This window comes from Mustelus asterias, chromosome 1, assembly GCF_964213995.1.
Source record: "Mustelus asterias chromosome 1, sMusAst1.hap1.1, whole genome shotgun sequence".
NCBI classification, from domain to species: domain Eukaryota; kingdom Metazoa; phylum Chordata; class Chondrichthyes; order Carcharhiniformes; family Triakidae; genus Mustelus; species Mustelus asterias.
This window is the reverse complement of record NC_135801.1, coordinates 72,151,038-72,163,745: the sequence shown is the minus strand read 5'-3', so window position 1 is coordinate 72,163,745 and position 12,708 is coordinate 72,151,038.

Here is a 12,708-nt window from a genome sequence, read left to right as displayed (position 1 = left end):
TCTTATAACAAGCTCTTCCTTCCAGGGATCATTCTTGTGAACCTCCTCTGGACTCTTTCCAAGGCCAGCACATCCTTCCTTAGATACGGGGCCAACTGTTCATAAACTCAAAATGTGATCTGACCAGAGCCTTATACAGCCTCAGAAGTACATCCCTGCTCTTGTATTCTAGCCCTCTTGACATGAATCATAGAAAGAAATCATAGAAACCCTACAGTGCAGAAGGAGGCCATTCGGCCCATTGAGTCTGCACCGACCACAATCCCACCCAGGCCCTACCCCCACATATTTAGCCGCTAATTCCTCTAACCTACGCATCTCAGGACTCGAAGGGACAATTTCTTTTTAACCTGGCCAATCAACCTAACCCGCACATCTTTGGACTGTGGGAGGAAACTGGAGCACCCGGAGGAAACCCACGCAAACACGAGGAGAATGTGCAAACTCCACACAGACAGTGACCCAAGCCGGGAATCGAACCCAGGTCCCTGGAGATGTGAAGCAGCAGTGCTAACCACTGTGCTACCGTGCCACCCAATGTATGGTAACATTGCATTTGCCTTCCTAACTGCCAACTAAACTTCCACGTTAACCTTAAGAGAATCTTGAACAAGGACCCTTTGTGTTCGAATTTCTCCATTTAGAAAATAGTCTATGCTTCCATTCCTCATTCCAAAGTGCATAACCTCACACTTTTCCATATTTTATTCCATCTGCCACTTCTTTTCCCACTCTCCTAACCTGTCGAAGTCCTTCTGCAGCCTCCCTGCTTCCTCAATACTACCTGTCCCTCTACATATCTTTGTATCATCTGCAAACTTAGCGACAGTGCCTTCAGTTCCTTCTTCCAAATCGTTAACGTAAATTGTGAAACGTTGTGGTCCCAGCACCGACCCCTGAGGCACACCACTAGTCACCAGCTGCCATCTTGAAAAAAAGCCCTTTATCCCCACTCTCTGCCTTCTGCCAGTCAGCCAATCCTCTATCCATGCCAGGATTTTACCATTACCACCATGGGCTCTTAAATTATTTAACAGTCTCCTATGCGGCACCTTGTCAAAGGCCTTTTGGAAATCTAAATAAATCACCTCCACTGGTTCTCCTTTATCTAACTTCCTTGTTACCTCCTCAAAGAACTCTAACAGATTTGACAGACATGACCTCCCCTTCACGAAGCCGTGCTGACTCAGTCCTATTTTATCATGCACTTCCTAGTACTCTGCGATCTCATCTTTCATAATGGATTCTAAAATCTTGCCAATGACCAAAGTCAGGCTAACCGACCTATAATTTCCCGTCTGCTGACTCCCTCCCTTCTTAAGCAGCGGTGTTACATTAGCTACTTTCCAATCCTCTGGGACCCTCCCTGCCTCCAGTGGTTCCTGAAAGATCACCACCAATGCCTCCAAAATTTCCTCAGCTATCTCTTTTAGAACCCTGGAGTGTATTCCATTTGGTCCAGGTGACTTAGACACCTTCAGACCTTTCAGTTTCCCCAGAACCTTCTCCTTAGTGATGGCCACTACACCGACTTGTGCCCCCTGACTGTCCTGGAGCTCTGGCATCCCACCGGTGTCTTCCACCGTGAAGACTGATGCAAAGTAACTATTCAGTTCCTCTGCCATTTCTTTGTTTCCTATTTTTACTTCTCCAGCTTCATTTTCCAGTGGTCCAATGTCTATTTTTGCCTCTCTCTTACCTTTTATATATTGAAAAAAACTTCCCGTCTTCTTTTATATTACTAGCTAGCTTACACTCATATTTCATCTTCTCCCCCCATATTGCTTTTAAAGGCTTCCAAATCCTTTGGCTTCCCACTAATCCTTGCCACTTTGTATGCTTTTTCTTTTGCTTTTATGCTGTCCTTGAGTTCCCTTGTCAGCCATGGCTGCCTCGTCCTCCCCTTAGCATGTTTTCTCCTCCTTGGGATGAATTTCTGTTTTGCCTCCCGAATAACCCCCAAACATTCCTGCTATTGCTGTTCCACAGTCTTCCCTGCTAGGCTCCCTTTCCAATCAACTCTAGCCAGCTCCTCCCTCATGTCTTTGTAGTTACCTTTATTTAATTGTAATACTGTTATATCCAAGTCAAAGTCAATATTTTCAGGATATGCCTTGGTGGGAGATGGCATGCTGTTGGTTAGTGGTAGAATCTTCTAGTCTTGTCACCGTCAATGGAATTTCCCATCAAATCCATCCCCCACTATCAGGGTCACGTCAGCGGGACCAGAAAATCCCATCCAATGGTTCTAACAATTCTGGTTGTCACACCCCCATAATAGAGTAACTATTGTTTAGTGTACAACTCATCTCTTGTTGGTTTAGTGGGATGATGGTGGTTGCACAGGGAAGAGATGGAAATCAAAGGTTAACCTCTGATTTACCTTACTACAAACCTGAACAACACTAATTGCTAAAACACATTCAAGGCAAACCAACTGCTTACTCTGCTCAATTACTGCTCTGTTAGTGTCTTGTTGCCAAGAGCTGCAGCCTAATGGCCAGATGTTCAATGTGAAATGGTGCTCGAGATAATAATGGCAGTTTTGTAGGTCCAAATTCTCTGTATTGTCATCTGCTGGGTGCTTAGTTGTGTTGGTCATGTAGAGCTGTTGAATATGCATTGTGATGAATACAGCCCCACACCCAAACAACTTGCACATCTGGCGTATTATCTAGTCAGATGTGAGCACTGAAATTGATATTCTGTTTAATAAGAAAGGTTATGATCCTTAATGTTAATTATGCCACCACAGATATGGGACAATTCCTTAACAGAATAAGTAATGGAGATCAAAGCAATCATCATTCTTTGCCAGTGTGAAGCCAAATTACTGGGTGCTGTGTTTCTCTGTGGAAATGACATTCAATAAATACACATTTTCCAGACCGCTTCCCAATTTGTTTTACTGTGGGGAAATTGATCTTCATTAGAGATATGGTTGAACTCATAAGAAACAACTTCTGCACGAAAATTGTCTCCTAGTATTTATGCAGACAGGCATTTTTCTTTTGCAATTCTCATAAGATACTTTTTTCTGTTCAGACAACCAATTACCTTGATTTCCTGTTTTGTTTGGTGTTTGATGATAACATTAAAATGCCATGCATTAGAATTATTACTGTGCACAGAATTGTTGGAAAATTGTCCAAATCCTTTAAGATTTCCTACCTACTTTTTGCAATGAATCACATTTTTGAAGCACCATTAATGTAGAAAAATGTCCCAAGGCACTTCACAAAGAATTTGGGGGCAACTGTAATTGCAAACGTGGATGGCTTTGTATCAGGTGGGTAGTTAAAATGTGACAAATATCAAATCTGCACTCACCATGCACGCTTTTAATTTTAAAGGAGGCAGGATAGGGGAGAGAAGGAGTCGCATGTTGACTGGTCTTTGAAGCCATTAATCAGGCTACGCACCTCTGTTTTAGCAAGGTTGCTGTTTTTGGCTCATGTCAGCCCAGTTTCCCTAATCACAGGAAACCCCACAGATAAAAGGAGGTGAAGTGGCCCGAGTCCACAAGGCAAAGACAAATTCATTTACAGCACTGGTTGTGGTCCAACAGAAACAAGAGTGTTCCCTGCTGGCTCAACAGAAGCATCATATAAACCCCAACCTCCTGAATCTCCCCTCCTGCCATTGCTAACATCCATCTCCCCTGACACACTACATTATAGTAAGAAGTCTGACAACACCAAGTTAAAGTCCAACAGGTTTATTTGGTAGCAAATGCCACTAGCTTTCGGAGCATGCTGCGCCTTCGTCAAGGAACAGCACACTCCGAAAGCTAGTGGCGTTTGCTACCAAATAAACCTGTTGGACTTTAACCTGGTGTTGTTAGACTTCTTACTGTGTTTACCCCAGTCCAACGCCGGCATCTCCACATCAACACTATATTATCCCCAACCCTATTGAACTTACCTGCTGCTCTTGGCTGCAAACTTGTGCCACAGCTGTCCATGCTCGACCAGCGGCTAGGCTGCCAGTGGAAAATCTAAAAAATAGTTAAGCCTGCAGATCAATTGGGAAACCCACACTTCCTGGGTTGGACTGAAATCACACCCACTTATGGTGAGCAAAAGGGAACACAGAATGCACAAGAGGTTCGAATGGAAAGAATGCAGGTTCTGATTTTGCTGGGATCAGAGCTCACGGAACTTGAGAGATAGGAAGAGTAAAAATTTTAAAATTTAAGTGAGAAAATTAGAATTTTAAATGAGGAGTTCAGAGACCAAGACCCAATGTGGATCAGCAAGGGTGTAGCAGTGAGTGAGAAGAGCTTGGTGGAGTTTTGGATATAGAGTCATAGAGGTTTACAGCATGGAAACAGGCCCTTCGGTCCAACTTGTCCATGCCGCCCTTTTTTTAAAAAAAAACCCTAAGCTAGTCCCAATTGCCTGCATTTGGCCCATATCCCTCCAAACCCATCTTACCCATGTAACTGTCAAAATGCTTTTTAAAAGACAAAATTGTACCTGCCTCTACTACTACCTCTGGCGGCTTGTTCCAGACACTCACTGCCCTGTGTGTGAAACAATTGCCCCTCTGGACACTTCTGTATCTCTCCCCTCTCACCTTAAACCTATGCCCTCTAGTTTTAGGCTCCCCATATCTTTGGGAAAAGATATTGACTATCGAGCTGATCTATGCCCCTCATCATTTTATAGGCCTCTATAAGATCACCCCGCAGCCTTCTACGCTCCAGAAAAAAAAGTCCCAGTCTATCCAGCCTCTCCTTATAACTCAAACCATCAAGTCCCGGTAGCATCCTAGTAAATCTTTTCTGCACTCTTTCTAGTTTAATAATATCCTTTCTATAATAGGGTGACAAGAACTGTACACAGTATTCCAAGTGTGGCCTTACCAATGTCTTGTACAACTTTAACAAGATGTCCCAACTCCTGTATTCAATGTTCTGACCAAAGAAACCAAGCATGCCGAATGCCTTCTTCACCACTCTGTCCAATGGTGACTCCACTTTCAAGGAACTATGAACCTATACCCCTAGATCTCTTTGCTCTGTAACTCTCCCCAACACCCGACCATTAACTGAGTAAGTCCTGCCCTGGTTCGATCTACAAAAATGCATCACCTTGCATTTGTCTAAATTAAACTCCATCTGCCATTCGTCAGCCCACTGGCCCAATTGATCAAGATCCCATTGCAATCTGAGATAACCTTCTTCACTGTCCACTATGCCATCAATCTTGGTGTCATCTGCAAACTTACTAACCATGCCTCCTATATTCTCATCCAAATCATTAACATAAATGACAAACAACAGTGGACCCAGCACTGATCCCTGAGGCACACTGCTGGTCACAGGCCTCCAGTTTGAAAAACAACCCTCTACAACCACCTACTGTCATCAAGCCCATTTTGTATCCATTTAGCTACCTCACCCTGAATCCCGTGAGATTTAACCTTATGCAACAACCTTGTCAAAGGCCTTGCTCAAGCCCATGTAGACAACATCAACTGCACTGCCCTCATCTACCTTCTTGGTTACCCCTTCAAAAAATTCAATCAAATTTGTGAGACATGACTTTCCACTCACAAAGCCATGCTGACTGTCCCTAATCAGTCCTTGCATCTCTAAATTCCTGTAGATCCTGTCTCTCAAAATACCTTCCAACAACTTACCTACCACAGATGTGAGGCTCACTGGCCTGTAGTTCCCAGACTTTTCCCTGCAGCCCTTTTTAAACAAAGGCACAACATTTGCCACCCTTCAATCTTCAGGCACCTCACCTGTGACTATCGATGATTCAAATATCTCTGCTAGGGGACCCGCAATTTCCTCCCTAGCCACCCACAATGTCCTGAGATACACTTCATCAGGTCCCGGGGATTTATCTACCTTGTTGCGCTTTAAGACTTCCAGTACCTCTTTCTCTGTAATATGTACACTTCTCAAGACATCACTATTTATTTCCCCAAGTTCCTTAATATCCATGCTTTTCTCAACAGTAAATACTGATGAGAAGTATTCATTTAGGATCTCACCCATCTCTTGTGGATCCACACATAAATGACCTTGTTGATCTTTAAGAGGCCCTACTCTCCCCCTAGTTACTCTTTTGGCCCCTATGCATTTGTAGAAGCTCTTTGGATTCTCCTTTGCCTTATCTGCCAAAAAAATCTTGTGTCCCTTTTTGCCCTCCTGATTTCTCTCTTTACTGGTGCAAGAAGTTTAAGTAACCTTACAGGAAATGAAAGTTGGAGGATAGGAAGTTGACAGGAAGAGAGTTTGGGAGATGAAAAAATCATACCCGAGACATGCAAAAGCATACAGCAGCATCCGGACTGAGACAGGTGGTGTCATGGAGGTGATAGAGTGTGGCATAGGGAGCGGAAAGCCCAAGCCAAGATAAAATACAATCTGGCTGATGCAGTGCCAGTAGCCAGAGAGTGGATAAAATAGACGGCAAAGACAATGGGCTGAATTTTACGTGCACCCAATGACCATGTTTCCCACGGCCGTTAAATGGGGTGTATGCCCATCCCACTCGCCTTCCCACTTTTCTCAGAGTTCATGCCCATTAGAGGGCACAGGGTCTGAAATTGGCAGCCTGCCCACCATATTTAAATGAACAATTAAGGGTCAATTAGGCTGTTCAGGTGCTGCTCTTTGCCAATCGCAGGAGCATCCCCCCCCCACCCACCCCCGAAACCCCCACCTCCTCCAGCCACTTCCTTCCTACTTGCTCTGTCCATCCACTGCCCGTCTTCCTAATGCACTCACACCTTCCCAGACCCCAGGCTCGCCTGCTCCAGGGATCCCAGGCCTTGAGCTCCTCTCTTCTGAAGCAGTCCCAGCAGCTGCCACTGATACCGGGACTAATGGAGATGCTAGCCAATCCGATTGGTTGGCAGCCCCAGATGGCAGGACTTCCATCCCAATGAGGGGTGGCAGACGCACTCTAACACTACAGCTGCGGGGTGACATGGAGTGTGTCTGCTCCACACCAACGTTGTTTCATGGAGGGGTGGCTGGGGGGGGGGGGGGGGGGGGGGGGTGGTAGTGGAGAGGTGGAGTGCCACCCATCCCCCTCCCCACCTATATTATTCTGCCTAATGATTTTAAAATGTAGAACATTTGGGAAGGCTGAGGTGTAGTAAGAACATGGGTTTGAATCCCATCACTGTAGCTGATGGAATTTAAATTCAGTAAATAAATCCAGAATTACAGAAAAGCTACACTCAGTAACAGTGACCGGGAAACAATTGTCAGTTTTGGTAAAAACCTATCTGGTTCACTTATGTCATCTAGAGATGCTGCCCTTCCCTGGTCTGGCTTACATGCGACTCCAGATCCACAGTAACGTGGTTGGCTCTCAACTTCTCTCTGAAATGGCCCAACAAGTTAGTCAGTTGTATCAAATCGCTACAAAGTCTACAGAAAGGAATGAAACCAACAGATCATCTGGCATCGACCTAGGTACTGGAAACTAGAAAGGCACATCCAGCCCTGTCGATCCTGTAAAGTTCTCCTTACTAACATGTGGAGCTTGTGCTGAAATTGGAGAGGAGAGCTGTCCCACAGACTAGTCAAGAAACAGACATACATGGTCGTACTCAGAGAATAATGTCTTAGATCCCACCATCACCATTTCTATGTATGTCCTATGCCACATGACATGGCGCCACCATCATATACAGATGGGAGGGGAGATCTCAACATTGACTCTGGACTCCCATAATGTATCATGGCGTTGGGTCAAACGTGGGCAAGAAAACCTCCTCCTGATTACCATCTACTACTCCCCACCACCCCAATGAATCTACACTCCTCCATGTTGAAAAGCACTTGGAGGACGCACTGAGGATGGCTGCGGCACAAAATGTACTCTGGGTGGGGGACTTCAATGTTCAGCACCAAGTGTGGCTCAGTAGTTCCACTGCTGACCGAGTCCTAAAGGACATAGCGCTTGACTGGGCCTATAGCAGGAAGTAAGGCTACCAAGAGGGAAAAACCTACCTGACCTCATCCTCACCAATCTACCTGTCGCAGATGCATCTGTCCATGACAATATCAGTAGGAATGATCACTACACTGCACGGTGCTTGTGGGGGACAAAGTCTCACCTTCACATTTGGGATACCCTCCATCATGTTGCATGGCACTATCACCGTAGTAAATGGGACAGATCTCAAACAGGTTTAGAAAGTCGAAACTTAGCATCCATGAAATGCTGCGGGCCAGCAGCAGCAACAGAATTGTAGACAATCAGAATCTGAACTTCATGGCCCAACTATTCTCATCAAGCCAGGGAATCAGCCCTGGTTCAATGGAGAGTGCAGGAGGGCATGCCAGGAGCAGCACCAGACATCCTAAAAGCTGAGGTGTCAACTGTCTGCAGCTAAAACACTGGACTACTCCCCTGCCAAACAGCAAGAGCAGCAAGAGATAGAGCTAAGCAATCCCACAACCAATGAATCAGATCCAAGCTCGCAGTCCATGAATGCTGGTGGAAATTAAACAACAAACTGGGGGAGGAGGCTCCACGAATATCCCCATCTCTTTTGTTTAGATGTGGATGAAGAGTCATGGGACTGACAATCAAGTTTTAACAAAAGAATAAAACATGTATTCAACAAGATCATAACACACCACTCCTTACTCCCACTACACCTTCACAAATCTGTTAGGGATTACACTAGTTACAAAATGTTCTCAGTAAGTAGACAGTCCATGAAAACCAATAGGCAAAATGTGGTCAGACACACCACTCTCTGAAACCAACTGACATATACCACGCAATTCAACTTTGTGAATTTCTCATCAAATCCCCCAGATTCTTGTCGCACTGTGAGCCAACTGGCCTCACTGGAATTCTAACTTCTACATGGGGGGTTTCAATCACCATTCTTGAAATCTTTTTCCATACAAGGCTTTCTCAGATGCCTTCACCATGGATTCACATCCAAGATTTAAAATTTTCCTATCAGTATTCCTCTGGATTGCCACGTGCATTCTCTAAGGTACCCAGCATTGCAACAGAACACCACTGCTTCAAGGACTGTACTAAAGTGTCACATGCTAGCCGACTTCACCTGGTCTGCACCTTTCAGCTCTATCTTTAACTGGGAGCCTCTCTCTGTCCCTTCCTTTAACTTCAGATGCTAGTTCTTTATCCCTTTGACTTTAGTCTTCCTATGACTTCTCTTTCATTTCTGGTTTCTAGAACCATTTTTAAAATTTAACTTCTGGGATTTTCTTTCTGCCCTGACCCCATTATCCTGCCTCTCTGCTGGCAATTTCTGAGAGAGCTGCTTTCTTCTCAGGTATCAGGTTCCAACTGAACCACAAGTGCTTAGGCTTTTCAGTGTGGGACCCTGGTTTCCTAAGCAACAGCCTAGTCTTTCTTTAAACTGTTTGTTTTCACATCGCAAATCATATAACTACAATGCAGGCTCAATTTGAACTGATCCAAACCCCACAGACATCCAGGCACCTTTGTTTGACAAGAAGCTAACTAAAGTTTTAACCTTTTCTTACACAAAGCACAAAATGAAACTCACTTAGAGCTATAACTTGCTTCTAATACCTAAAAGTACAAATATAGGATTACTTAAAACTACCTGTTTCCTGACATAGTAGCTGGGTAGCCTAGCACATCAGTAGGAAAAGACAAGACTGAAACATTCACAACAATATACAGCCAGAAGTGCAGTTTGGATGATCCATTTTGGTCTCCTGCCAAGGTCCTCAATATCACAGATGCCAGTGTTCAGCCAATCTGATTGACTACATGTGATACCAAGCAGCACCTGAAAGCACTGGTTACTGCAAAGGCTATGGGCCCTAACAACCTTCCAGCAATAGTCGTGAAGACTTGAGCTCCAGATCTAGCTGTGCCCTTAGTCAAGCTGGCCCAGTACTGCTACAACACTGGTACCTATACAGAAATGTGGAAAATTGCCCAGGTATGTCCTGCCCCCAAAAGAAAAAGGACAAAATCCAATGCGGCTAATTACCATCCCACTAGTCTACTCGCAATCATCAGCAAAGTGATGGAAGAGGTCAATTACGGTGCTTTCAATCAGCACTTACTCAGCAACAACCTGCTCACTGACACGCAGTTTGGATTCTGTTAGAGCCACTCAGCTCCTGACCTCATTCCAGCCTAGGTTCAAACATGGTCAAAAGAGCGGAACTCCAGAAATGAGGTCAGAGTGACTGCCCATGACATCAAGGCAGCATTTGATGGAGTACGGTATCAAGGAGCCCAGCAAAATTAGAAACAATGGGAATCAGGGACAAAGGAAGATGGCTGTGGTTATTGGAGGTCAATCATCTTAGTCCCAGACATCACAAAGCAGTTCCTCAGGGAATTTCCTAGGCCCAACCATCTTCAGCTGCTTCATCAGTGACCTTTCATCTGACACAAGGTCAGAAGTGGGGACATTTGTGATTGTACAATCAATGTTCAGCATCATTGACAACTCCTCAGATACTAGAGCAGTCTGTGTCCAAATGAAGCAAAACCTGGACAACATTCCGATTTGGGCTGATTACTTGGCAAGAAATTTTGGTGCCACACAAGTGCCAGGCAATGATGATTAATCCAACCATCCCTTCCTAACATTCAATGGCATTACCATCACTATCAACATCCTGCAAGTTACCATTGACCAGAAATTAACTCATTATATATATTCTGTGGCTACAGGTGGAGAGAGGCTGGGAATTCAGAGTAACTCACCTCCTCACTCACCAATGCCTGTCCACCATCTACAAGGCATAAGTCATGACTGTGATGGAATACTCTCTACTTACCTAGATGAGTGCAGCTCCAACATTACTCGAAGCTTGACACCATCCAAAACAAAATGACCCACTTGATTAGCATCCTATCAACAAACATTCACCTCTCCACCCTCGGCGAACAGTGGCATCAGTCTGCACAATCTGCAAGATAGACTGCAGCGTCTCACGAAGGCTCCTTCAACAGCTCCTTCCAAACCATGACCTCTGCCACCTAGAACAGCAAGGGCAGCAAATGCATGGGAACATCACGAGCTGGAAGTTCCCCTTCAAGTCGCACAACATCCGGACTTTGAAATTTCTCACTGTTGCTTCAATTACTGGGTCAAAATCCTGGAATTCTCTCCTTACTAGCATTGTGGATGTACTTGCACCACATGGACTACCAGCGGTTAAAGACTGCACCTCACCACCGCCTTCTTGAGGGCATTAAGGGATAGACCTAGCCAGTGACTCCCTTTTCCCTTGGGAAAGTAATAACTTTTACCATTGTGACTGTTTTGTCCAAGATTGAATGTCAGATAAGAAATCTGACAGCACAGACAATAGACGGGTTTGTGATAAATGGTGGAGATATAGAATTGGATGTTGTCAAGTATGGAAGATAATTTATGCTTTTGAATGTTACCATAGGGTAGCATATTGTTGAGCAAGAGGTCAGCAAAAGGCCCTTGTGAATCACTGGGGTACCCATGTGTTTGTAGAAAGATGCCATTCGAGATTATCTGGCTATTATAAAATAGCATCAATAATGTAGGTGGCACAGTGGTTAGCGCTGCTGCCTCACAGCACCAGGGACCCAGGTTCGATTCCCAGCATGGGTCACTGTGTGTGGAGTTTGCACATTCTCCCTGTGTCTGCGTGGGTTTCCTTCATGATGTGGAGATGCCGGCGTTGGACTGGGGTAAACACAGTAAGAAATTTAACAACACCAGGTTAAAGTCCAAGGTTTATTTGGTAGCAAAAGCCACACAAGCTTTCGGAGCTCCAAGCCCCTTCTTCAGGTGAGTGGGAATTCTGTTCACAAACAGGGCATATAAAGACACAGACTCAATCCTTCCACAGACTGAAAGACGTGCTGGTTAGGTGCATTGACCCGAACAGGCACGGAATGTGGTGACTAGGGGAATTTCACAGTAACTTCATGGCAGTGTTAATGCAAGCCTTCCTTGTGACTAATAAATAAACTTTACTTTGAATACTTTTAAAATTCTCATTTTGTTTTAAACCACAGGTCAAAAATGCAGATTTGTTTGAGTATTATTGAGCAGAGTCTATTCATTTATGTCTTGAACAAATAGTAAAGACATCAAAGGATATCAGGATAGTGTGGAAAAACAGCATTGCAGAAGATCTTCCATGGTCTAATTAGATGGATCGTGGCTTTCAAGCCTGGAATTCTCTCCTTACTAGCATTGTGGATGTACTTTCACCACATGGACTACCAGTGGTTAAAGACTGCACCTCACCACCACCTTCGAGGGCATTTAGGGATGGACCCAGCCACTGACTCCCATTTCCCTTGGGAGAGTAATAACTTTTACCATTCTGACTGTTTAACAAGGCAAAATTATTTTGTCCAAGATAGAATGTCAGACAAGAAATCTGACAGCACAGGCAATAGAGGGGTTTGTGATAAATGGTGGAGACATAAACTTGGGTGTTATCAAGTATGGAAGATAATTTATGCTTTTGAATGTTACCATTTACCATGTTGAGCAAGAGGTCAGCAAAAGGCCCTGTGAATCTCTGGAGTACCCACATGTTCGTAGAAAGATGCCATTAGAATTCCAAAAGCTTGTGCTACCAAAAATAAACCTGTTGGACTTTAACTTGGTGTTGTGAGACTTCTTACTACACTAATTAGATGGCACAACGGATTCGAGAAGCCAAAAGACTTACCCCTGCACCTATGATAAAATAAAGCAGGGGAA